Below are 27,561 nucleotides of genomic sequence, written 5' to 3'. Positions count from 1 at the left end.
GGCTTCAAATAGCTGCCTATACATGTTTTCGTGTTTGCGTCTCTTATCAGTTTTCTACAGGAAAATATGGCCAGGCCTAACATCAACTGAAATCTCCAGGAAGAAGATGGGGCCCCACAATGACAATTCCACATGGAAAATAATAATATCACTATGCTGACAAACATCATCTACAGATCAATTTGGACTACAAAATGTTCGAGCAATTTTGATAGGGCTAGCTGAGATGATCCAGTTTCAAAGACTACTTGAATAAGGACTTAAGATAAACCCTAAACATTGGCTTTATGCTCAAACTGGACAACAAAGGATATAGCTACCTTTCATAGAATTGGACAATTAACCTCAAATTGTTCTTTTCAGAATAAGGATACCTTTGCCCATACACAGCATAAAGCAATTTTAAGAATACAATGCCCACATTCAAAAAGCGGTGGTGTGGGGTGGGTGATTTTTTGGTCTTTTAATGGGGTTTTGGGTCTAGTATAGTTTTCATTATTTACGAAAGTTGGTTAAAAGTTGCTGTTAAGGGTTAGGAAAATTGCTAGGTAAAGGAGATTAGATTGAAGGTGCTTGTTTAAAAAAAAGAGAAATAAAAGAAAAAGACAATTACTAGTTTTAAATACTTTACATTGGATTGGATTGTTTTATATTGTATACAACAAATATATACATATATATACACACATACATATATATATATATATATATATATATATATATATAGAGATAGAGAGAGAGAGAGAGAGAGAGAGAGGAGAGCTGGAGATGGAGAGATGGAGATGGAGATGGAGAATGAGTTTGTTAGAATATGCCATACACATAATTCTTTTTTTAAAATTATATTGTGTTTTAATTGTACACATCAGCCATGGATTCCCCTGTCCTCCACACTCCTGCACCCACTCCCATCTTTCCCCCATACCCTCCCCTCTATCCCCATTTCCTCCAGGGCCAAGACTTCCCTGGAGACTCATTTAAATCTGGAGGATTCAATACAGGCATGTCCTGTCCCCTATTTCCAGGCTGAGCAAAGTGTCCCTGTGTAAGCCCAAAGTTCCAAACAACCAGCTCATTCATTAAGGACAGGTCCTGGTCCCACAGCCTGGGTGCCTCCCAAACACTTCAAGCTATTCAATTGTCTCAATTATCCAGAGGGCCAGATCCAGCTGGGGGCTCCAGAGCCTTTGGTTCATAATTCATGTGCTTCCATTCCTTTGGCTATTTGTCCATATGCTTTTTCCAATCTTGGGCTCAGAAATTCATGATCTTATAGTCCCTCCCCTTTCTTGACAATTGAACTCCAGGAGCTCCCCCCGGGGCCCGGCTGAGGATCTCTGCATCCACTTCCATCACTTATTGGATGAGAGTTCCAGCTCGACTGGTAGGTTGTTTGGCCATCTGATCACAAGACTAAGTCAGATCAGGCTTTCCCTCAGCCATTGCCAGCAGTCTACAGAGGATTTTGTGGATTTAAGGGGACATCTCTAGCAGTCTGCCTATTCCTGTTGTCATGTTCATTTACCATGGTGTGTTATTCCTTGTTCTCCCTTTCTGTTCTTGAACCAGCTGGGATCCCCTGCTCCCCTAAGCTTTCTTTCCCTCAAACCTTGCCCTTCATTGCTCCCACTGTCATCCAGGTTGTTCATGTAGGTCTCATACATTTCACTGTCATTGGGTGATCCCTGTGTCTTTCCTAGGGTCCAGTTTTCTAGATAGTCTCCCTGGAGTTGTGTAGCAGTCTAGTCATCTTTGATTTACATCTAGTATCCTCCTATGAGTGAGGACATACCATGTCTGTCCTTCTGAATCTGGGTTACCTCACTCAGATGCTTTTTCCTAGATCCATCAATTTGGCTGCAAACCTCATGATGTCATTGTTTTTCTCTGCAAAGTTGTACTCCATTGTGTATATGTGCCATATTTTCTTTATCCATTCTTCAGTTGAAGGGCATCTAGGTTGTATCCAGGTTCTGGCTATTAAAAACAAGACTGATATGATCATAGCTGAACAAATTCCCTTGTGGTATGATTGAGCATTCCTTGGGTATATGCATAAGAGTGCTACAGCTAGGTCTACGGGGAGATGGATTCCCAATTTCATAAGGAAGTGCCATATTGATTTCCAAAGTGGCTGTACAAGCTTGCATTTCCACCAGCAGTGGAGGAGAGTTCCCCTTTGTCCACATCCTCTCCAGAATAAGCTGTCTTCTGTGTTTTTGATCTTAGCCACTCTGACAGGTGTAAGGTGGTCTCTCAGAGTTGTTTTGATTTGCATTTCCCAGATAATTAGGGATGTTGAGCAATTCCTTAAATGTCTTTTAGCCATTTGAAATTCCTCTGTGGAGAATTCTCTGTTTAGTTCTATAGCCCATTTCTTTTTCAACAGGTCTCTTTGATTGATTATTTCTATCAGTGCCTGTGCTACTGGTGTTATATTTAGAAAGTTATCTCCATTGCAAATGCATTCAAGACTACTTCCTACTTTCTCTTCTATCAGGTTCAGAGTAATTGGATTTATTTTGAGGGCTTTGATCCACTTGGATTTACGGTTTGAGCATGGTGACAGATATGGATCTATTTGCAGCCTTCTACACATTGACATCCAGTTATGCCAGCATCATTTGATGAAGATGCTTTCTTCTTTCCATTGTACATCTTTTGCTTCTTCGTCAAAAATTATATGTTCATAGGTGTGCAGCGGGTTAATGTCAGAGTCTTCAATTCGATTCCACATGTCGGTTTTCATGCTAGTACCAAGCTGCTTTTATTAAAGAAGCTCTATAGTAGAGCTTGAGGTCGGGGATCCTAACACCTCCAGATGTTGTTTTATTGTACAGGATACTTTTGGCTTTCCGAGGTTGTATTGTTTTCCATTTGAAGTTGAGTATTATTCTTTCCAGATCTGTGAATAATTGTGTTGGTAATTTTATGGGGATTGCATTGAATCTGTAGATTGCTTTTGGTAAGATCGCAATTTTTCCTATGTTAATCCTGCCTATGCATGACCATGGGAGGTCTTTTGTTTTTCTGACATCTTGTTCAATTTCTTTTTTCAGGGACTTAAATTTCATGTTATATAGGTCCTTCACATGCTTAGTTAGAGTAACCCCAATGTATTTTATATCATTTATGGCTATTGTAAAGGGTGATGTAAATCCGATTTACTTCTCAACATGTTTGTCTATTGCATATAGGAGGGCTCCTAATTTTTTTGAGTTGATCTTGTATTCTGCTATGTTGCTGAAGGTTTTTATTAGCTGTATTAGTTCCTTGGATGAACTTTTGGGGTAACTCATATGTACTTCATGTCATCTGCAAATAGGGAATGCTTGAAGTCTTCCTTTCCAATTTGTATCCCCTTAATCTCCTTATATTACCTTATAGCTCTGGATAGAACTTCAAGTACTATACTGAATAAGTATGGGGAGAGGGGACAGCCTTGCCTTGTTCCTGATTTTAGTGGTATTGCTTTGAGTTTCTCTCCATTTAATTTGATGCTGGCTGTTGACTTGGTGTAGATTGTCTTTATTATGTTTAGGCATGTTCCCTTTATTCCTGATTGCTTCAAGACCTTTATCATGAAGGGGTGTTGGATTTTGTCAAATGACTTTTCTGCATCAAGTCAGATGATCATGTGGTTTTTCTCTTTGAGTTTGTTTATATAGTGTTTTACATTGACGGCCTTTCATATGTTAAACCACTCTTGCATTCCTGGGCTGCAGTCTACTTGAATATAGTGGATAATTGTTTTGATGTGTTCTTGGAGGTGGTTTGCCAGTATTTTATTGAGTATTTTTGCATCAATATTCATGAGGGAGATCAGTCTGTAATTCTCTTTCTTTGTTGCATCTTTGTGTGGTTTAGTAATCAGGGTAATTGTAGCCTCATAGAAGGAGTTTCGTAATATTCCTTCTGTTTCTATTGTATGGAACAATTTAAAGAGTATTGGTATTAATACTTCTTTGAAGATTTGGTAGAATTCTGGAGTGAAACCATCTGTCCCTAGAGTTTTGTTGTTGTTGTTGTTGTTGTTGTTGTGAAACTTTTAATGACTGGTTCTATTTCCTTAGGGGTTACTGGACTATTTACATGGTTTATCTGGTCTTTATTGAACTTAGGTATGTGGTACCTATCCAGAAAATTATCCATTTCTTTTAGATTTTCCAGTTTTGTGGAGTAGAGGTTTTTGAAGTATGACCTGATGATTCTCTGGATTTCCTCATTGTCTGTTGTTATGTCCCCTTTTTCATTCCTGATTTTATTAATTTGGATGCTCTCTATCTTTTTTTGGTTAGTTTGGATAAGGGCTTGTCTATCTTGTTGATCTTCTCAAAGAAACAACTCTTTGTTTCATTAATCTTTTGAATTGTTCTCTTTATTTCTATTTCATTGATTTCAGCTCTCAATTTGATAATTTCCTGGTGTCTGTTCCTCCTAGGAGACTTTGCTTCTTCCTGTTCCAAGGCTTTCAGGTATGCTGTCAAGTCACTACCATGAGATTTCTCCAGCTTTTTTATGTGGGCATTTAGTGCTATTAATTTCCCTGTTAGTACTTCTTTCATAGTGTCCTATAAGTTTGGGTACGTGGTGTATTCATTTTCATTGATCTCTAGGAAGTCTTTAATTTCTTTCTTCATTTACTCTTTACTGATTCAGTTGAGCATTATTCAGTTTCCATAACACTGTAGGATTTCTGTGGTCTGATAGAACACAGGAGGTTATTCCAATTGTTTTGTATCTGTTGAGATTTTCTTTGTGGCCAAGTATGTAGTCGATTTTAGAGAAGGTTCCATGGAGTGCTGAGAAGAAGGTATATTCTATTTTTTCCTCTGGCAAAATGTTCTGTAGATATCGATTAAATCCATTTGAGCCATAACATCAGTTAAGACCATTATGTCTCTGTTAAGTTTCAATTTGGCCTATCTATCCAGAGGTAAAGGTGGGATGTTAAAATCTCTCATTATTAAATTGTGGGGTTTTATATATGATTTGAGCTTTAGTAATGTTTCTTTTACATATGTGCGTGCCCTTGTGTTTGGGTCAAAAATGTTCAGAATTGAGACTTCATCTTGGTGGATCTTTCCTGTGATAAGAATGTAATGTCCTTCATCATCTCTTTTGATTGATTTTAGTTTGAAATCTATTTTGCTGGATAATAAGATGGCTACACCAGCTTGCTTCTTAAGACCATTTGACTGGAAAGTCTTTTCACAGACTTTTATTCTTAGGTATTGTCTGTCTTTGAATTTGAGGTGTGTTTCTTGTATGCAGATGGGTCCTCTTTTTGTATTCATTCTATTACTCTGTGTCTTTTTATAGGTGAATTAAGTCCCTTGATATTAAGGGATATTAATGGCCAGTGATTGTTCATTCCTGTTATTATTATTATTCTTTTTTTTTTTTGGTGGTAGTGTGTGTGTACTTCTTTTCTTTACTATTTACTGCTGTGGTGTTATCTGTTGCCTGTAATTTCATGGGTGAATCTGCCTTCCTTAGGTTGGAATTTTCCTTCTAGTGCTTTCTGTAGGGCTGGGTTTGTAGATATGCAATGTTTAAATCTGGTTTTGTCTTAGAAGGTCTTATTCACTCCATCTATGATGATTTAATGTTTTGCTGGGTATATTAGTCTAGCCTGGCATTCATGGTCTCTTAGTGTCTGCATTCTATATGTCCAGGTCCTTCTGGCTTTCAAAGTCTCCATTGAGAAATCAGGTGTTATTCTGATGGGTTTGCCTTTGTAGGTCACTTGGCCATTTTCCTTTGCTGCCCTTAATATTCTTTCTTTATATTGTACATTTAGTTGTTTAATTATTATGTGGCAAGGGGACTTTTTTGGGGGGTCTAGTCTGTTTGGTGTTCTCTAGGCTTCTTGTATCTTCATAGGCATTTCCTTCTTTAAGTTGGGTAAATTTTCTTCTATGATCTTGTTAAATATATTTTCTGCGCCTTTGAGTTGGGATTCTCCTTTCTCTATCCCTATTATTCATAGGTTTGGTCTTTTCATGGTGTCCCAAATTTCTTGGACATTTTGAGTTATTGGTGAAATTATCAAGGCCACTCCATGTAGTTAAAAGGGAGGTTTATTTTGTGGGGTAACTTACAAATGAAGGGATAGATTGCAGGGCCTGGGAAGGTATGGTGCAGTCTGGCGGTGTTCTCTGGAGAACTCTGCTCAGTCTACCTCCATCATCCAGGGTCCCAGAACCAAGAGGGAGACCTCCTCTCAATCCTTGATCTTCCACTCCCTCCTCCACCCTGACTTGTGGGAGTGACCATTACCAAAACACCAGTGGGGGTTGTAACTTCCAGGCCAATGCTGGGATGGCTGTCAACTACATTGAGTCATGACTTTGTTGGTTTTAGTGTTTTCTTTGACTGATAAATCTACTTCTTCTAAGGTATCTTCAACACCAGAGATCCTCTCTTCCATCTCTTGCATTCTGTTGGTTATACTTGCCTCTGAAGTTCCTGTTCATTTACTCAGATTTTCTATTTCCAGCATTCCTTCTGCTAGCGTCTTCTTCATTTTTTTCTATTTCCCTCTTCAGGTCTTGGACTGCCTCCCTTGCTTTTTCATGATTTTCTTTCAGGGACTTATTGTTTTCTTCTGCTTTAATTGTCCTTTCCTCTAGTTTTTTATAGCGTTCTTCCCATTTTTTGTTTGTCTGTTTCTCCACTTTATTTTTAATTTCTTCTATATAAGGCCTCTTCATGATGTCACTTATAAGGTGGTTTTCTTCTTCTTCTTGCATTCTGTTATGTTCAGGCCTAGCAGTTGGAGGAGGGATAGGTTCCTGTGATGCTGTATTGCTCTTTATTTTGTTGTATGTACTTCTCCCTAGGCATCTGCCTATCTCCTTGTTGGTTCGATCTTGTTCTTATCAGTGTACTTGGTCCAGATAGAGCTTACAGATTTAGGGAGCCTCTCTCTGGTTCAGATGGAAGCACTGGCCCAGATGTGAGCTCTGGTCCAGATGAGAGTGCTGGCCAGATAGGAGCTGGGGGACTGGACTCTGATTCTCAGGAATTCCCTGTGGTCTCCTTATCTTGTCCAGAGGGGAGATCTTCTTGTCCAGATGGGAGGTCCAGGGTGGATGGGAGCTGGGGGCTCTCTGGTCAAGATTAGAGTTCCAGGCAAGGTGGAATGCTGGACACTGGTCTATAAGTGTCCAGAAGTGGCTGGGGTCTCCAGAAGATTTTGTGGTGGCAAGGTGTTGAGGTTTTAGTGTCCAACAGAGGGTGTCTCTGATCCAGATGGGAATTCTGGGGTGGATGGGAGGTGGGGGCTGGTCTCTGAATCTCAGGAAGTGGATGGGGTCTTGGGCAAATGGGTGAGGGGGCAGGGTGTGCAGTCTGCAGGGTTTGCCTGCAGTCTTTGAAAAGGGGAGCCTTCCCATAGGGCCTGCAGATTGGCTGGAAACTGAGGCCAAGTTGGGCAGGTCCTCCCAGGATGGTGCCCAGGTGTGGGATCCAGAGGCATTTGCCTCTCTGACTATAACCCCAGGCACTCACCTCTGATCCATATGGTATTTCCAGGGTGGATGGGAGCTGGGGGCTGGTATCTAAGCCTCATGAAGTGGCTGGGGTCTTGGGCAAATGGGTGTGGTGGCAGTGTGGAGACTGCAGGTCTGCCTGCAGTCTTAGAAAAGGGGAGCCATCTTACAGGGCCCACCAATGGGCCAGAAACTGGGGCCAAGTTGGGCAGGTCCTCCCAGGATGGTGCCCAGTGGTAGGACCCATACACATATTTCTAATTTTGTTCAAGATATTGTACTTATACCATTCATTTAACAATGTAATGCAATTTGTTAATCCTTGAATGTTATTATTACCAACTATTAGGATATATAGACATCAAAATTAGTAGTTAGACATTGCAAATGAACTTGTAGTCATTTTAGGTGTGTTTTCAAGATGAAAAAGATACATTTTAGATAGACAGGTCATCTTCAAACCCTTCAGAGATCTACAGAATATGGCATTTAAAATGTTTTAATAACTTAGATTTTTTTTTCTTTTTTGTTATGACTAAGAGACATGTTGGCTCCTGGCAGTACCAATCTACTTCAGAGAAAATATGGGCATTAAAGAAACTCCATTTGGAGTTAACTTTCATTGTGGTAAAAGTTAGCCACTGGACAACAAAGTATCCTTGAATCAACTGTTGACGAACAGGATAGACAGGACATGAAACAAAGAACTACCGATTCTTGCCAAAAACAAGTGTGGTTATGGCTTTAACAAAAGGCATCTTCTGAAGCCAGGACAATATGGCACCATCCCTGAAGTGAATGGCCTTTGCAATCTGGAAAAGGTACCATGCCCTTTTCTTCAAAGGCAGCTGAACAGGGAGTGGGCTGATGGCTTCTGAGGTGCAATGGAACAGCAGATGAAACAGTTATTCTTGAAGAATAACTAAGCTCACCCCTCTCAATAGTAGACTGGCATTTAATAGATGGATGTGGAGAAGAATGGGATGCTAAGATGAAGACACACACACACACACACACACACACACACACACACACACACACACAGCCAAGAAGAATGGATAGCTGAGTTGAAAAAACATCAATAATTTCCAGAATTTAAAATCCTGAATCATGACATGACATTAATGGAATTCAGATGTTTCTGGTACATGGACTACTCTCACCAAATATGAGGTTCAACTGTTTACCTTGTGTACATCCTAGTCACAAATGAGTCCGTCAGATATGCTAAGCCTATAGCCTGAATATGATGCCCCAACACTGCAGAGTAACCTCAGGTGACTGTCCAGGCTGTTTCTATCAATTCACATTTTTTTTGGAAGCTGCTTGCAGTCACTTCCTGTTTTTATTTTTTATTAGGTAGTATTATTTCCTTCTTGGTTCTCTGAGGGAGTTGAAGATCAGTTAGATATAGTTATAATTTTACTTGTTAAGAATTTCAGAAAAGAAACTCACAAGAGGTGTAAGTGTATAAATTTTAAAGATGTTATAAGAAAGTTCTGTTTGTAATATAAGTTAGGACAGAAAGTGAAAATCAGGTACATTTTGGACTTACCAAAATAGGATATATAATGGATTTATTTTCTCTGAATTTGTCAAATAATAATGGAGGAGACCTTTTTTAGTTATTTATTGCTTGTATATAAGGTATATAGTTATTATACTTTTGTATATAGTTTTTTCTTTTATTAGTTATAACTTTTTCCTTTTTTATTAAAATAGAAATGGGAAAATACAGTGATAATTTATTTGTACTGAAATGTGATTTTATTTGTATATTAATAAATTTGCCTTGGGGTCAGAGTAAGCCATAGCAGAAGCTGGGTGGTGGTGGTGCACACCTTTAATCTCAGCACTTGGGAGGCAGAGCTAGGCAGATCTTTGTGAGTTCAAGGATACAGACAGCATGGCGACACATGCCTTTAATCTCAATACCAACAATTGAAAACCTGGAGGTCTGTACAGACAGGCAGTGATGAGGTGGTCATGTGGTTGGGTTTACAACCAATGAGAAGGCAGAAAAGAAAGTCTATAAAAAAGAGAAAAATATAGGAAATAGCTCTCTTGAAGAGAGGAAAGACAGAGCAGCAGTGAAGGGTAAGTTTTTCAGCTCTCAGCTATTGCTCTAACCTCTTGGCTTTTAAATCTGTAATTGGCTCTGTGTTTCTTATTTAACAAGACCATTACATCTACAGGCTACCAAAAGAGGAAAGCAAATACCAAACTAAACAGAAAACATTCAATCAAATGTTGAAAATATGCAAAGACAAAAATAGTACAAATGGGTAACCAGCAATGTCTGATTTGACTGAAGTCTTAATCTGTAAGATAGAATCCATACCTGACAATGTTTGGTTGCCAAAATCAGAGTTGAGATATTCCAATGACCTAGGGTAAACCTAAAGACCACTGATGCAGTAAAAGAAAAGATAATAACTCCTATTTCTCTCTCTCTCTCTCTCTCTCTCTCTCTCTCTCTCTCTCTGCCTCTCTCTATCTGTTGTTTAAAGTATAATACTCTCAACACTCTCACCACTGGAACCTCAGGCACAAGGTTGCAACAAATTGGAATTCAATAATGATTATGAGGCACATTGCAACATGCCAACTCAAAGTGAAAAATACAATAAGGAAGACCTTTCCCCATAACCAGAACACTTGCAAATTCAGGAAATGTCTGGTGGAAAATACCATACTTTCTCATTCCTCCAGAATGGAATGTACTGGTTTCTAGGAAGCACAATATTTAGCATGGCATGAAGATATTAGTCCTGCATAGCTTTTAAGGGTTTTCTGTGTCTCACATTAAGTGACAGTCACAGAATTATAACAGAATTTCATACACAGAGCTGGCCATGGGGATCTTATTCCATTCCCAGTCTTCCCTGGGAATGCTGGGTAACTCAGCCTTGCTTTGTATTTTTATCATTGATGAATTATGTGGGATCAGAGCCAGGCCTACAGACCTAATTTTAAAACACCTAACCAGGGCTGACTTCATGGATCTTCTCTTAAAGAAAACACTCAGACAATGGATGCACTTGGTCAGACATACTTCTTTTTTTAATTTTTTTTTTATTTTTTAATGTTTTTTCTTTATTATTGTGTGTTTTAAATTTCATACATCAGCCTTGGGTTCCCCTGTTTTCTTACAATCTACTATATATAAACAGCCGAGGAAACCCCTCCTCCATCACGCACTCCTACTGTCCTGATATTCTTTCCAACCATGGTGTGTCATGGAAATTTGTATCAAACCCCTGAAAGCATGAACCAAAATATATCTTTCAAGATGTTGTTTCAGGAATTTTTGTCACAGTTATAGAAAATGAACTAATATATATGCTGGAGATATGGCTCAGTGGTTAAGAGCAATGTCTACTCTCCTAAATAATCTGGGTTTGATTCCCAGCAAACATATTTTGGCTCACAGTCATCTGTAACTCCAGTTCCAGGGACAGATGGTTTCACTGCAGAATTCTACCAAATCTTCAAAGAAGACTTAATACCAATACTCTTTAAAATGGTCCACACAATAGAAGCAGAAGGAATATTACAAAAATCCTTCTATGAGGCTACAATTACCCTGATTCCTAAACAAAACAAGATGCAACAAAGAAAGAGAACTACAGACCGATATCCCTCATGAACATTGATGCAAAAATACTCAATAAAATTCTGGCAAACAGACTACAAGGACACATCAAAACAATTATCCACCATGATCAAGTAGGCTTCATCCCAGGGATGCAAGGGTGATTCAACATACAAAAGTCCATCATTGAAATACAACATATGAACAAACTCAAAGAAAAAAACCACATGATCATCTCACTAGATGCACAAAAGGCATTTGACAAAATCCAACACCCCTTCATGATAAAGGTCTTGGAGAGATCAGGAATACAGGGACTATAACAAAACATAATAAAGGCAATCTACAGCAAGCCAACAGCCAACATCAAATTAAATGGAGAGAAACTCAGAGCAATACCACTAAAATCAGGAAGAAGGCAAGGCTGTCCACCCTCCCCATACTTATTGAATATAGTACTTGAAGTTCTAGCCAGAGCTATAAGACAACAAAAAGAGATTAATGGGATACAAATTGGAAAGGAAGAAGTCAAGCTCTCCCTATTTGCAGGTGACATGTTAGTATACATGAATGACCCCAAAAATTCAACCAATGAACTGATACAACAAATAAAAACCTTCAGCAACATTGCAGGATTCAAGATCAACTCAAAAAATTAGTAGCCCTTCTATATACAGTAGACAAACAGGCTGGGAAGGAAATCAGAGATACATCACCCTTTACAATAGCCACAAATGTTATAAACTACCTTGTGGTTACACTAACTAAGCATGCGAAGGACCTATATGACAAGAACTTTAAGTCCCTGAAAAAAGAAATTGAAGAAGATCTCAGAAAATGGAAAGTAATAGGGATAGATCTCATTTCATTCTTTGCATATGGAAATTCAATATTCCCAGCAGAGTTTGTTGAAGTTGTTGTTTTCTTTTCTCTACCATATGCTTTTGGAACACTGTTTAATATTAAATGATTGAAATGTGGCTATATTTTATTTGCGTTCTAACAAATAAAGCGTGCCTGAAAATCAGAAGTAAGAACTAGCCACTAGTTAACCATAGAGGTCTGTAGGTCTGTACAAACATACCAAAGTGATAGAGCTTGGTGGAGTGAGGAAGTCACAAGGTAATGAAAAGAGAGGTGGCTCAGCAGTTAAGAGCATTGACTGATTTTCCAGAGGAACCAGGATCTATTCCCAGGCCATCCAGAGTCCAATCATGCCAGTAAATAAAACAAAATAAATAAATGAATAAAAGAGAGAGGGCTCACATGGTACCTTATCCTTTTTGTGTCTTCAATTTTGTCCCATTGTTCTACATGTGTGTATTTATGCCAACAACTTACTGATTTTTTTTGTTGTTATTATTTTGCCTCTGAATTATGTCTTAAGATATGCAATGGCAATTTCTCCAGAATCATTCTTTCTGACCAGGATTATATTTTCTATCTAGATCCGTTGTGGTTCTACCTGAAATCTAGGGTTGTTTATTTTCTATTTGTATAAAAAATGACATGGGAATTTTCTTACTTTTTAAATTTTTAATTCATTTTACATACCAACCACACTTTTCCCTCTCTCCCCTCTTCCTGCTCCCCCACCAACAAATGCCTCAGCCCATTCCTATCCTCTCATCAAAAAGGGTAAGGCCTCCCATGGGAAGGTCAATAAGGCCTGGCACATTCAATTGAAACAGGACAAAGCCCCCTCCCCAGCCCTTACCCTCATCAAGGGAGAGCATGACATCCTAATATATGGAATGGGCTTCAAAAGCCAGCTCATGCCCAAGGGATACATCCTGATCCCACTGCCAAGGGTCCCACAGACAGACCATGCTACAAAATATTGCCCACATGCAGAGGTCCTAATTTGGTCACATGCAGGATTTCCACCTTTCAGTCTAGTGTCCATGTGTGGTCATCTGTCTCTGTGGGTTTTTCCATCATGATTTTGAGCCCCCCTCACTCATAGAATCCCTCTTCCTTTTCTTCAACTGGACTCTCATTGCTCAGCCTGGAGCTCAAATGTGGGTCTCTGCATCTGCTTCTATCAGTTACTAGATGAAAGTTCTATGATGAAGCTATGGTCACCAATCTGATTACAGGGGAAGGGCAGTTCAAGCACCCTCTACAGTATCGATAGTGGTCTTAGCTGAGGTCATCCCCATTGATTTCTGGGATGTTCCCTAGCATCAGGCTTCTCCCTAGCCCAATAATCTCTCCCTCGATTGAGGTATCTCTTTTATTGCTCTCGATCTCCGTCCCTCCACAAACTCAACCATCCCATTTACTCATCTTCTTCTCCCCTTTACCACTGCCACTCCCAGTTTACCCAAAAGATGCATATCTTTCCCCTTACCAGAGTGATCCATGAATCTCTCCTAGGGTCCTCCTTGTTACCTAGATTCTTGGAGCTGTGGGTTGTATTCTGGTTATCCTTTGCTTTATATCTAGTATCCACTTATGAGTGATTACATATCATGCTTGTATTCTGGGTCTGGATTACATCACTCAGGATGATTTTATTTCTAGTTCCACCCATTTGCCTGCAAATTGCATAATGTCATTTTATTTTTATAGCTGAGTAATTCTCCAGTGTGTAAATCCACCATATTTTCTTTATCCATTCTTCATTTGAGGGGTATCCATGTTCTGGCTCTTTCAAATAATGCTGCTATGAACATAGTTGAACATATGTCCTTCTGGTATAAATGTGAATCCTTTGGGTATATGATCAAGAGTGGTATTTCTGGGAGATGGGAGTTTTCATTGGCATTGTTTTGAATCTGTTAATAGGTTTGGGGAAGCTAGACAGGTCACACTGCCGTGTTTCTGGCACCCTCTCATCTGGACTGTCAATCACTGTTTCACAGATCGAGAGATTTCAGCATAGCATGGACCCTGTAATGTTAGATATCCTTTATTATAGCATAGTAATTATACAAAATAATGAGTCTCATCATGTAAGTATGTCCCTTACAAGACAGGCTCAGTCATTCCATCACACAGCTATAAATCCAATATTTCAACATGCAGAAGATACCTGGAATTGAGGCTTATTCTTAATTATCAATGCCCAGTCTTAGCTTGGCTTAGTTTCTTGCAAGTTTTCCTTAACTTATTCGGACTACATTTTTGCCTCTGGGCATTTCCTATTCTCTAACTTCTGTAAATCTTACTCTTCCTCCATGGCTCAATGTGTAGCTGGGTGGCTGGCCCATGGAGTCTTTCTTCTTCTCTGGCTCCAAGCCCCCCTTCCCAGTTTTATCCTTCTGTGTATATTCTCTGCCTGCCAGCCATGCCTATCCTTTCTCCTGCCTTGCTATTGGTCAGTTCTTTATTAAACCATCAGAATCTTTGTCATTTTCTTTGGGGACCTTTTCATCATCTCATGTCAACCTTTGTTCTGCCTTCCTCAGTTGCCTTCATTTTAATATGTTCATTTTTCTTCTCTCCTCATATCTTTCCCCTAACATGTTCCTTTTATCAATATGACTCAAGTTGAAAATTATTTTCAAAGTCTTGTGTTTTGCAGATCATTCTTCAATTATGGAACTACACAGAAAGCAAGCAGACACTTTTGAAAATTAAACACAACTGGAGGTGATCAGTAAGGATATAAGATTCTTGGCTCTTAACAGTTGACTCTAGGTTCATAGTACATAGCATTTCTTATGTTGGAATATGATCTATTCATCCTTGGACACTCAATGGCATTTATAATGGAGGATTTAAAAAAAAAAAAAAACTTGTGACATCTGGGCTGCCAAATGGATTGTCTCACCTAATCCTGTGTTTCTCAGCTCAGGGAATCCCATGGAAAAGTATACAGGAAGGGCATAAAAGCCAGAAGAAATACATGACACCTGGAGAAAAAGGCCCTCTAAACCAAATAATAAAATATCACATGAATTCAAAGAGACTGAAACACTATGTTATAACTTTCAATTAAATATTTTATGACATTCATGATATGTGAATGAGTGGGTCTCAGATTCTCGTGATTTCTCTTGGCTATGTTTCTTTTCTTGTTACCTTTGTCCAAGATGTTCTTTTTTATTATTTTAGTATATTTTATTTTGTTATGTTTTGTTCTAGTGAGTTAGAAACATGTTCTTTCCTACTGGCAGAATGGAAGCAGATCTGCATGGCAGGGGAGGAGGGGGGAAGCTGGGAAGCATAGGCAGAAATGAAATTGTAATCAGGATCTATTGTATGAGAGAAGAACCTACTTTCAATAATATGTTCAAAAAAGAAAAAGAAAGATTTTTCTGGTATATAATATGATAACCATGTGATTATCTGTCTTGATTCCATCTGTGTGATGTGTTACATTTACTGATGGGAATATGTGAAGACATCCCAGAATCGTTGGAAAGACTCTGAAAAGTTTTCGAATTAAACTCACAAATGGAAGAATTAAAGGGCAACAATGAACTAGTCATAGGAATACTTGCACAGGGCCCTATTCTGTACCTATCACTGAACTTCAATACAGATAGAATAGCCATGCCAAAGCCATACAGCATTGCTTAGGGTTATACATTGTCACTGGTAATTACATTTTCTAACCTCTTGCACCAGAAAAAAAAGTCAGAGTAGAATATAGAAAATAATTTTCTTCATATCCTCTTTCATAACTCATGAATTCTATTACTTTGTCATCATTTATTATTACCTTTCTAAGTCTCGTTTCTAAATTTTTTTCCTGAAGATATACTTACATCTGTTTGCATACATACCGGTAGATAGCTAGTTTCCCAGTATTAAGAAAATCATGTGATTTTTTTCATTATCATTCTGAGTTTGTGTGACCTGGCTTAATATCATCCCTCAAAAGTCCATCAATTTTCCTACACATTTCATGATTTTATCTTTCACTGTATTCAATAATATTCCATTTTGCAAATAACACAAATTTAATTATGAATTTATCCCTTTATAGTTATGTGAGTGGCCCCTCTTTCCTTGTTATAGTTAACAGAACAGTCCTTAGAAAAGATGTGAAGCCAGGCAGTGGTGGTGTACACCTTTAATCCCAGTACTTGGGAGGCAGAGACAGGCAGATTGCTTCAAGTCTGAGGCCAGTCTGTGGTATAGAGTGAGTTCCACCAAAGGCACCAAAGCTACACAGAGAAACCTTGTCTCAAAAAACAAAAAAAAATAGATGTGAAAATGTCTGATATGATGTTCTCTGGGAGTATGTCCTGGAACAGAAGTGTAATACCTAGGTCAAATACATTTCCGTTTTTGTTTTTTGTTTTTATCTGAATCTAAAAAAAAAAAAAATCTATCATGACTGTATTCAATTCTTCCAAACTCTTTTGATGAAGCCAGCATTACACTTATGCCAACACAGATAAGGACAGAACAACAACAAAGAAAATTACAAGTCAATTTCCATGATAATGCTAAAACTCTCAATAAAATACTAGCAAACAAGACTTGTAATTACAAGACAACCCTCAGTCATTTTAAATTGATTTTTGAATAAGGTGAAAGATAGTAATCTTATTTTTTTTCTGTATTGGTGCAGGCTAGAGAATGTGTGCTGGGACCAGGACTTCCCCATGCACTCTATCATAGCCAGGTGCTATTTCAGTATTCAAGCAAGTAGAATGTAGTACTCAGAGCCATCTGTGAAACCACCAAGCAGGCGAGATTCCCAGAGAGAATGAATGACACAAAAGGGCAGTGTTATTGAAAGGTGTCTGCAGGCTTCTTTGAACATCAGGAGGGCAAAGCAAAGACTCACAGCTTCAGGTTGAAGAGTACAATGGGCCTCACACAATAGGATTGGATCATGTAGGCTGCTGATTCACCCACCAGGCAAAAGTCCCATATTCATTTCAGCAAATCTTAAAAAGACAATGTGCTACCTAAATAACGATCTGCATTGACCATTTGAGGGTGTCAGGTGAGTAAACACTTGCAAAACATATCATTGGCATACTTAAAATGTGCATAAATGACATTTATTCCTTATTCAGACTAAACCAAACCTGGACACAATAGAGTAATTATTAATGAGAACAAAGGGGCCAAATGCTGGAAAACACAATGAAGTGAAGCGATTGATGTTCACCAGCCACCAATTGTTACTATACAAAACAGTAATGCAGCCTCTTAAGACTGAGGAGAGAGTGTTAAAAGCAAGAAAGGTAATCGCTAGGATGAGAATGTTCTGGGTGACTCTGGATTCAGGGGAGTTTCTGCTGGTAACATGAGTGCTGCGGATGTGTTGAACTCTCTGTGTCTGTAAAGAATGATAGTCATGGATCCAGGCCATGAGCACAGAAAAGTCTTTCAGGGCACACTACCATTGCTGTATAGAGTAATCCACCAATTTCATCCCACTCTACAATGGAGCAATATTCATAATCTCGTTTTCTTGTTACATTTTTGTTATTCCTATGGACAAGTGTGTATGCAAAATAAATAAAATTTATGAACAAGTACATAATCCAGAGGAGGGAAATGTGGCAGCTGAAGTTCTTATCTACTTTGGCTTTATGATCCTTCCAACAGGACTTCCTGGGACTAATGGTCAAGGCCTGGAAGACACTTAAGAGGGAGGTGATGCCAATGGACACACTCCTACCAACTCCTTGAATATATACAAGAAGCTTGCATTCAGAATCATTCAAGAAATGCTTAAATCCAAAAAATGCAATTGTTTGGGGCATTCCTGAAGAGAGAATAACCAAGGTGTTGGCTGCCATTATATTCATGAAAATCAAGTCTATGGGCTTTAATATACATTCTCTACAGTAAAGGTCTAGATAGTATAAAATTAGAGAGAAATTTCCCACAGTTCCAGTTGTAATTTGTGATAAGAGAATAATTATGATTGCTAGGTTCCAGAAGTCCATTCTGTGATTTTTAACAGTTTCCTTTAGTGTATGTCAGCACTATTCTTCTGGTAAAATAAGTGCTGACAAATATTTACAGGCTACAGTACATGAATAAGTCTTTACACCACAGAGTACTGAGGGACTGAAACAAAGGGTCTTTTATGCTCAAGTAGGTGTTGAAGACCAGCCCTGACCTCTTCAAAAGACCTCATCCTCTAATGTTTGACAAGAGTAGAGACTAACCATGTACATTACTATGATAATGTGCAATACCTCAGAATGCACACAATGAGGAAGGAGAGCTATCAAGTTTAATGGTAAATGAAAACATTCAGAATAATGTCACCATGTCCAATAATGAAAAATGACAGCCCACAGAAACAGATATAATGAAAGAATTCCAGAATATATTGATAAATTATATATATATATATATATATATATATATATATATATATATATATATATATATATTTATATATATATATAAATATATCAATTCTTAATGTGTACTTCATTTAAGAATAAAAGATATGGAATGAGAAGTTAATAACCACTCAGAATATACCTATGGTCTTTAACATGGCCAAGATTCCATCTTGAATCAGGTAGAGCCATCTTTGGTTTAACATGAAACTAACTCTCCTTTTTCTATTCCTTCCATGAAAAATCTCCTGGAAAAATACTCAAACTCATTCTATAAACTGGGGGTTGAAATGTCTCAAATAACTGCATGTTTTTATCTTTTGTTATGTTGCTTGATTGCTGTACTCACCACTCACCCCTGCCAACTGCAAATCAGTTTATGCTTGTACTGGTATCTTTACCCTTATAAGCTCCCTATAAAATGAAGTTGAAGCTACAGTGTGAGAAAAGTTTCTCTCCATGTAGTAAAAGAATCTATTTAATATATATAGCCTCTCTGTTTGGACTATTGTCCTGCTTTTGTTCTTTACCCTGCAACAGACTTAGATGAGGATAAGTTATTAAAAACACTAAATGCATTAGAATGATGTTCATATGACAACTCACATCAAGTTAAAACATGGTTTCATAAAAATCATACCCCATAGACACACTCATGTGTGCACACCAATTTCAGGGCTTTTAGAGAGAAAGGAATATCCAGTATGATGAAATCTCACATAATACACAACAGCATAAAATAAGGCCAAAAAGTGCTACCATAAATGACAAGGGGAAGGACAATATATGGTGAATGAAAGCTACTGAGGAAATGTTTAGGGTCTCTATTGAAACTGTATCCGGAATAATGATAGACCAGTCTTCAGTATTAGAGTACAAATAATAGAAAAGATGACAATTTGTTTTCAGTCCATCATGTCCGTGTTGTAAGAGTAAATTCTCAGCACACCATACTCTATTCCTTTTGCAGAAGTTGTCTGGAATGCTCTTAATTATGGTCATATCCCCTTGAAGAAACTGGCAGAGGCAGTTTTGAATGAGTGCCAGTCTGAACCATGCAGTCCCAGTATAGCACCAGTGCTCAATACAATCATCAGCCATGCAATGACAGTCAGTTGAACAATCAGGGGAACAGAATTGGCTATGGGTCTTGGGATCTGACCAGATACTAGCAGTCTCCAGTTTTCCATTCACTAACACTGTAGAACACGATCAGTTTGGCCATAGCAGAATCTAGAAAGTATTCTATTAAGTGAGATAATGCAGTCACAGAAAAATCACTAACTAGCCTTCATTCTCTCTCAATGTCTTTTTTTTTACATATAGGTGTTAGAAATATATGTTTATGTGAGATGCGTGTGTGACCAGACCAGAAAATGAGAATTGGGCCAATACAGAAGACAGGAAAACATGAACAAAAGAATGAAAGATAAAAGGATGAAAATACCAAACTTGAACATCTTTGTAGATAAACCAAGAACCCTGTAACTGGCCAGTGCTCCTGAATGTACTACCAAGACTGTGAAAAAGTTCTTACCTCTGCTTAAGTAGAATAAATACAAACATGCCTGCTACTAACTCCAGTACTAAGAATACTTAGGTCTTAGTTACAGTTTCTGTTGTTATAAAGAGACACCATAACTGCATAACTGGATAATATTTAGTTGGGGCTGGTTTACCATTTCAGAGATTTAGTCATTAACTCCATGGCAACATGTTAGCATAATTTGATGCTGGAGAGATAGCTGACAGTTCAACATCTTGATATGCAGGGAACAGGAAGTGAACTGCCTCCCATACAGGGCATAAACTGTGTATTTGTGTCCTCTAGAGTGACACATACCTCCAACTATGCCACCCCTACTCTAACAAGGCCACACCTGATAATGCTACTTCTTTTAGGCCAAACATGCAAACACATGAGTCTATGGGGGCCTTCCCTATTCAAACCACTACATTCCACTGTGTGGCCCCACTGTATTGTACCATAACATAATGCAAAATGCATTCAGGACAATTTTATGAATCTTCAGTTTTTCACAGTCTCAGAAAGGTTTTGAAATCCATAGTTTGAAATATCTTCTCAGATTCAGTCTCTTAAATGTAATCCCCTAAAAAATCAAAATAAAAAAACCTATACTTCCAACATATAATGTCACAGGATATACATTGCTGTTCCAAAGTGGAGGAAAGGGAGGATAGTGGAGAAATATTGGAACAAAGCAACATGAAAAAAACCACCAGGACAAATTCTAAACTCTGTTTTTCCATGTCAACTGTTCCTTAGATCTCCAAGTCATTTTAGCTTTGTGGACTGCAACATACTTCTCTCTCTTAGGCTGGTTCCACTCCCTGTATTCAGCTATCATTAGCAGATATGCCACAGCAATGACATCTCTCAAATCTTGGGGTCTGCCAGGCAATCCATGATTCACTTTCAGAGCTTCACAATACATTCTCACTGGGGCTCTAAGTAGGAACAACCCTGTAACATGCCTGGCCTCATTTGCTTTCCTTAGTCACAGGAGGAGTGAGAATCTATAATCACTTTCTTCTATCCTTGAATATAAAGCCAGGCTCACAAGGTCATAGCTGCCAGGTTCTGCTGCTTCCTATGGCTGGAACATATCTGCTTGTCAAACAGCATCTTCACCAACTTTCTATTTTCAAAATGTTCCTTTACTCCTAATCCTGGATGTAATGAAACTGGCTCTGAACACCAGGCTGGCCTTGAACTCAGAGATCTTTCAATTACATCTTCACCAGCTTAATATTTTTGATGGTTTCCTTCATTGCCTAAGCTTTGCTGATCTGCAACTTTCTATGTAGGCAGACAAGCCTGATGTCAATCTCAAAATCTACCAACCTCTGCTTTTCAGTGCTGAAATAAACAGTGTGAACTTCCACACCTGGCTCTAAGATTTTTAATTACTTTTTACAAGTTGAAAACTTAAAGGGGTGTGATGTTGCCCTGAGGTAACCACTGCCCTTATTACATTTCTTAATCTATTTATCTCCTTGAACACAAAACTTACTCCTTTCTACTTCCTGGTACTCCTTTTCTCTTCAAATTTTACATTTTATATTTTTTCTTCTTTAACAAGTCTCCTTTTAATTAAAGAATTCTGCACATCAGTGAACACTAACAGCTACAAGATTATCAACACCACTCTATTATGCAATAAACTTTGCCAATGATATTAAACAAACCTTTTAAATTTAGGGTCAGAAAAACTTTTCCAACAATGGCAAACAGCAGTCACATTCTTCACCAAAATATCACAAGACCACTCTGTCAGCCACATACTAACATTCTTCCTTTCTGAAAACTCTTGTGGCAGGCCTCTACTGTTCAAATCATCCTCAGCACCACTGTCTTCAATGATCCTATGAAAATGAACCATTAAGCCTGGCTTAAAGCATTCCATTCAACTTCTTTTCTAATCCATAGTCCCAAATTCTATATTCCTCCAACTAAAAACAAGGTGAGGTCTTTCAGAGCAATACACCATTCCCTGATTGCAAATTCTGTCTTAGTTATGGATGTTATTACTGTGAAGACACACCAGGACTATGACAACACTTGTAAATTTAAAAAAATAATTACACCTGGCTTACAGTTTCAGAGGTTTAGTCAATCATATTTGTGGCAGGAAACATGTTATGGTACAGGCAGATGTGGAGCTGGAGAGGTAGCTTAGAGTTCTACATCTTGATCCACAGGCTACAGGAAGTGAAGTGAGTCACATTTTCATCATAGCTTGAGTATATAGAAATCAAAGCCTGCCTCCACAAAGACACTATTCCTCCAACAAGACTACACATGCTCTAACAATGTTGCACCTCCTAGTACTGTTAGTCCCTATAGTCCAAAATTTCAAACACATGGGTTTTGGGGAACATACATACTATTCAAACCACCCAAACAACCAAGGTAAATTTCTTTTCACACAGAAGAAATTTGGAGTTTATAATCCAATAGTAGTCTTGGGAGCATCAACATGCATATCATCAACATGGGCTCAGTATCAATTAATCAATACAAACATCATAGCATTCCCCACACATAGATTTTTTTTTAAATCTCATACTATTGATGTTTGTGTATCTAATGGTTCCAAGTGAGAGTTCAGTTGGGAAACTCCCATGCAATGTATGATTATGAGATTTAAGTGCATAAAATGAAAAATATAAATCACAAACAAAAGAAGAAAGCAAATGTGGTATAATTTTTGTTTGGTTGAATGGCACCTGACATCTGCAAATGAAACTCAGGAATCACAATTTGAAACCAGTTTCCCAACAAATGCCATCTAATTTTGTGAACATTGATACTGACTAATATGTGAATTTATTCAAATATTTGTCAGGAGAGAATTAAAAAAATGTTTTTTTTTTTTGTTTAAGCTTTTGCTGCTTCATATGACAATCGTATATATAGGAAATATGACATCATTTAGGATACACAACGTTCAACAGTGAACACATGAAAATACAATATCCCTGGTTACTTTTCAAGGCTCAACCTACCTGGCATTGTTTCCTTGATGAGGTTTCAGGTACATTTCTAGGGAGTTGATGTCAATGGTCCTGCTATGCTGCATCTGTGAGGATAGAAAACATTACAAGTATTGACAAGATGCTTCATCCAAAGACCTGATGTGGCCTTGGGGACTCTTTGACTGAAAAAGACTAAGAACTGTCTGTACCACATCTTTTAGAATTGAGTATTTTGGTGTCCACCTGCAATCAGAGTAAGGAAAGAAGAAGAAATGTAAGAAATTTTAAAGAAAAGAACTAGTGACCAATGACCACCACAGTATGAAACAACATCAGTCCTCAAATATATGAGGTCACTTTGCCCAATTCTACTAATGCATATTTGTATTCACAGCCATAGAACACTGCACATGAAAGTACAGAAGGTGCTGGTCACATCCAGTGAACTACAATGTCCACTATACTAAATTTTAATTTTAGTTGTTAAGAATTGAGTGTATAATAGCAAATAATTTTTTTATAAGTTAAATGCACATATGGCAGATAGCAATGACAATTTGAGAGTCACCACTATCCTATTACTTTGACACTTGATCTTTTTAAAAGTATAATGAGGACACTGTCATTATAAGACATTAGAAACACTGAAGATAAATGACTCTTTAAATCCAACAGCTGTTTAGAGGCAGAGTGGATACAGAAAGTCATGAACACAGGGTAGTTTGACACAAACATAGTCACCTCAGTTTGTGGTTACAAAAACCTGAGTGATGTTCTCAAACACATTTAATTCTTAGATACAGTTTGTGTTCCCCACCTGACATTTTTCACATTATTGGTATGTAACTGTATGCTTTTTATTCTAGCTTTTCATTTGAGAGGACTGGAGAAGTGGCTAAACAGTAAAGAATGCTTACTGTTGTTGCAGATGACCTGGGTTTGGTCCCCAGCACCCATGTGGTGGCTCACAATTACCTGCAACTCCAGTTCCAATGGTTACCTACACCTTCTTATTGAGGTCACTGGATTCTCATAGTGCACACAAATACATCGGGCAAAACATTCACACACACACACACACACACACACACACACACACACACACACACTGAAAACAGATATATAGTACATGTTTTTAAAATTAAGATTTCACTTCAACATGAATATGCCCTCTACAGGGAAATGACAAATTCAAAGAAGTTTTCAAGATTTTAAGAATATACAATGTTCTGAGTGTGGTTTGAAATGAGAGAAAGTTACTCTATCTCACTGCTCATTATCACAAAAACAAGATATACCTGTTGTTCCACCAGAAATATGCATTCTTATTATGGAAGTGGTAAAGGAATATTGTGGCAACTATCAATGAATTACTAACATTATTACTCTGTACACAATGAAACTTGAAATACTAACTTGTGATTAACAAATAACAGCATGAGAAGAAAATTATGTCACTAAGACAACTGACTTCAAATTCTACATATATTTGCTAATATTCTTCTTGTTTTTAAGTCAGGTGTCACTATGTGGCTTTGAATATCCTGGAACTTAATATGTAGCCCACAGTAACCTCAAAATCACAGAGACCTGCCTGTCCTTGCTTCACAAATGATGAGATTAAAGGATTGTAGCACCACAAATGGATAATTTGATAATTCTTGTATTGATTTATATAGCATAATGAAATTTATGATGCATTAAAATAGAGGTGGCACATGTGAGATAATAAATTATAATGAGAGATAATTTTCAGATATTGTCCAAGGAGATATAGCACTATTGTGGATAAAAATTATCTGAGTGGTACAGCCCAGGCCTGCAAAGCACAAGGCCCTATGTTTTATTATCAACAAGAATAAACATTGATGAAAGGTATTGAGTCAAGTTCTCCATATCATCTGAGTAAGAATACTTCAAAAGAGATACTCAGGACATATACAATCCTCTTTGTAATTGCCCAATATTCTATCATCCATTCCATTCTACATTTTCATGTACAAGAAGGAGAGTTTTCAAATCAGTCATTTTACAACCGCCCATTCAATACAAAGTTACTACTGCCTCTATATCCAGATAATAAATGTAGTGTCACATATAAATACTTGTTTAACTCCAGAAACATATTTACGTACTGCACTTATACAGGGTTCTGTGCTTCTTATATTTCTATTTTAATGTCCACTATGGACATGACATGATGATAACTCCATATTTAATAATACTTCAAAGAACATCAACACTTCATGCAGTGTAAGATAAAATAACACACTGACTTATTACCATAGTTCTTCATAACTTTCAGAGATGCAGGTGATATCCTAATGTACCCAGAGTAACCCACAGTGGGAGACTTATATTACAATAAGAATCAACAGGGACTGGTACATAATTAGGAACACCTCTATATCTCTCAGTAACTTCTTAGTTATGGAATTAATAATACTTATGCCTTTCCTTTCTGTTCCATGGAGTTTATTCTACACCAAATTCCCATTATCAGAAATAAGCACTTACCCTAGTCTCTCTCCTTTGCTGGATCTTCCACCAGAAGTGAAATACTAAGTACTCACCTGGCTTTAGCATCTGCAGCATTGTGGGGTCATTGGGCAGATGCTGATTGTTAAGAAGGGAGTCAGGTCACACCTGAGGTAGAGGTCTGTGACCTCCCCTCCCTACACAACTGCAGTTTCCATTTCACCTGTCAAGGCAATGATAGTATTGACTTTGGGAGGCAAAAGAATTCATAAAATGTTTCCAGATAATGATTAACAAAGATACTAAAGAGTTCCCTTCGAATATCTCCACAGAGACAAAGAATTTTTAGAAGGCTTTGAGTTTTCATGATCCATGAAGGCTGATCAAATCTTCTGTGGAAGGTGTTAGAATCTTTGAAGTCAGTTTCTTAATAAAATTAGCGAATAGTGAAGTTTCTCTGTCTCATAGGATACAAGTTCCACTGAATACTTGAGCATAGGTTAAATTAGTTTTTTCAAAATGAAACAAGACCTCACCAGAGGAAGCACCACTTTACATGCCAACATGCCTAGGAAATCTTTCAAGGCTCCACATCTGGATAAAGATTTACAGGTAAATGTACAGATAAAGGGATAATCAGTCTTCCCTAGGGATGTGTCCCTTAATTGGTTACTTAATACCATGTTGTCAGCCCTAAAATAGATACATACAATCAATAGTAAATGAATTTGGCAAATTATTAAAATATATGTATACATATATAATTAAATTGGCTATAAATTTGAGAGGACAAGGGAGAACTTGGAGTAGGGAGAGGGAGGGAAGGAAGTGATATAAATATAGTACTCATATTTGAAATTCTCAATAGAGAGTGATGCCATTGTGACTAGAATAAAAGATGGGAAGTTAGAGAAAGCAACAGAACACAATGGAATTGGGAATTTAGTATAATAGGATGTAGCACATAAATGGAGGAAAAAGATATGGAGTGCAGAAAGAATAAATTAAAAATAAATATTCACAAAGGTTTTATGTGCAACCTTATAAGAGTGTAAACCAATTGAAAATAAGAAGAAAATATTTTTAAAACAAATCTTATGCAGACAAAGATAAACCACTGTTGGCCTACCAACTTGAACACCATCATGAAGACACAATAGAGTGTCTAGGTCATTAGCCCAAGAGAGCAAGAGCAGAGTGTGCCCAATATTACCTCAGAGTTGCTTAGTGCATCCTCATATTTTTCAGATGTTGGTCTGTGAATGGGATGTATGAATCTTTTAGAAGCTGTGCTTCCCAAGTCCTAGGGATAACAGACAACTTTGGGAGGATGAACTGTGGCATATACTAACATCTGTTTGCTATATTTTGATTACATATTCACATAAAATGGTCAGAATTGAAGGGAAATGTAAACAATAATAAGAATAAAATAAGTATATATTTAATCAAGCGAATAAAGGTAGTGTGCAAGGTATGGAGATAAACGGACTTGTGGGTTTTCAGAAGTTGGGTGTGTTTAGTGTCAGCCGTCATGGATTTTAGAATTTCTGGGAAAAAAACATAAGTTAAAGTACAAATTCTCTTCCTAAGGGAGTCTTGACTTACATCGGAACCTAGGGCCTTTGTCACTTGTATCTCAGTGCATTTAATCAATATTGTGAGAAAAAATAATGAGTTTCCTTAAACATTTTTGAGATTTTAATGTGATTGCATCATTTACATCTCCAATTCTTTCCTCTTATACTACTCCTCACTTTATTTAAAATTCATGGAATTTTTTTCCATTATTATTACACAAATATGTTCTGAGTGTTCTCATTCTTCTTGTTATTGTAAAACTGAACACACTTGAAGGAGGAAATTAGCCATTACAATTACTATGGCATATTGTAATGGGTAATGTTTAGACACTTAATAGTGGAGAGGGTACCTCAATTGGTTTATGCCAATAATCAGATTGGTGAATACCCTAACTGTTGTCATAGGGAATTCTTCCAGTACCTGATGAAATCAGATGCAGAGATCCACAAGCAAGCACCAGGTCAAGCTTCATGAATTCAGTCGAAAAGAGAGAAGAGAATTCTATGAGCAATGGGCATCAAGATCATGAGGGGGAAACCTATAGAGACAACCAAACCAAGCTAGTAGGAACTCATGAATTTTAGACCAACAGCTGTGGAGTCTCCATTGGACTGGACTAGGCCCTCTCCATAAG

The sequence above is a fragment of the Onychomys torridus genome, unplaced genomic scaffold (genome assembly GCF_903995425.1).
Source record: "Onychomys torridus unplaced genomic scaffold, mOncTor1.1, whole genome shotgun sequence".
Taxonomy (NCBI): Eukaryota; Metazoa; Chordata; class Mammalia; order Rodentia; family Cricetidae; genus Onychomys; species Onychomys torridus.
Note: the sequence above shows the minus strand (reverse complement) of the source record.